Source organism: Triticum dicoccoides, chromosome 3A, assembly GCF_002162155.2.
Source record: "Triticum dicoccoides isolate Atlit2015 ecotype Zavitan chromosome 3A, WEW_v2.0, whole genome shotgun sequence".
Lineage (NCBI taxonomy): Eukaryota > Viridiplantae > Streptophyta > Magnoliopsida > Poales > Poaceae > Triticum > Triticum dicoccoides.
In genome coordinates, this window is record NC_041384.1 from 709,449,789 (window position 1) to 709,450,797 (window position 1,009).

Genomic DNA, 1,009 nt, shown 5'->3' on the forward strand with positions numbered 1-1,009 from the left:
GTGATTCTAAAAAAAAACTTGTTACCACTAAGAGCATCTATAGATTGATTTGACAAATCCGACTTATCAAACGTTCGCCGACGTGCCGGCAGACAGTGATCTGTCACGCCTCAAATAATCGATTCCACAATCGGATGCCTCGAATTAGAAGCCTCAAATCCATACTATTACATGCAACATAGCGATCTTTAAGCAGAGCTCGTCCGGCTCCGCCTTGACCATGTTCGGCAGCTGGCTGCACTTTGGTCCAGTCGCCAGCGAGGTAGAGTAGGGCATGGGACACGGACCAACTCGGGAGACTCAAGGCATCACCGTCTCCCATGCCCTACTCTTCCTCGTCGGACCCGAAACCCTCACGGTACCGCTGGACGTCCAATCGATGATGGATCCGTCCTAGAAGGAGCCGGCGACACCCACCACGACACGGTTGTGGCGCCCGAACTGGTGCACCATACAGGGCGCCGGACAATGCGACTCCGCCTCTCCAACGTTCAACACCGCCAGGGTTGTCGCCATCTCTCGCGCCCGCTGCCTCGTAAGGCAAGCACGCTGCGCCATGTTTGCGTCGACGACGCCCATGCGTTCACCTCCTGCCCGGCGCGCCAACAGATGGGTTGCGCATCCGCCACAGAGTTCGGACATTAGACGGACAACACCGCCTTTGGTGAGGCAGCAGCGACACACCTCGCGGCATATCCATTCGCCATTTCGGCAGACACAATGCATTCCTGACGGCAGGACTCCATGTACTGTCATCGGGCGACCTACTGACGGGAGCAGTGGAGCGCAAGCCAGAAGGTCATCTCCTCCTCTGGGTCACATGGGAAGAGCTCGGGGTCCACGGATCTAGAGGTGTAGCACTCAGATCCGTTGCCCACCATGTTGGAGAAAGCCAGACATCATCGGACGGGGGCTTGGTGGTGGAGGGGAGTGGCGTGAAATGGCTAGTGTTTGGTCCAGGGAGCGGATGGGGAGGAATATATGTGGGATCGAGTGGGCCACCATGGGT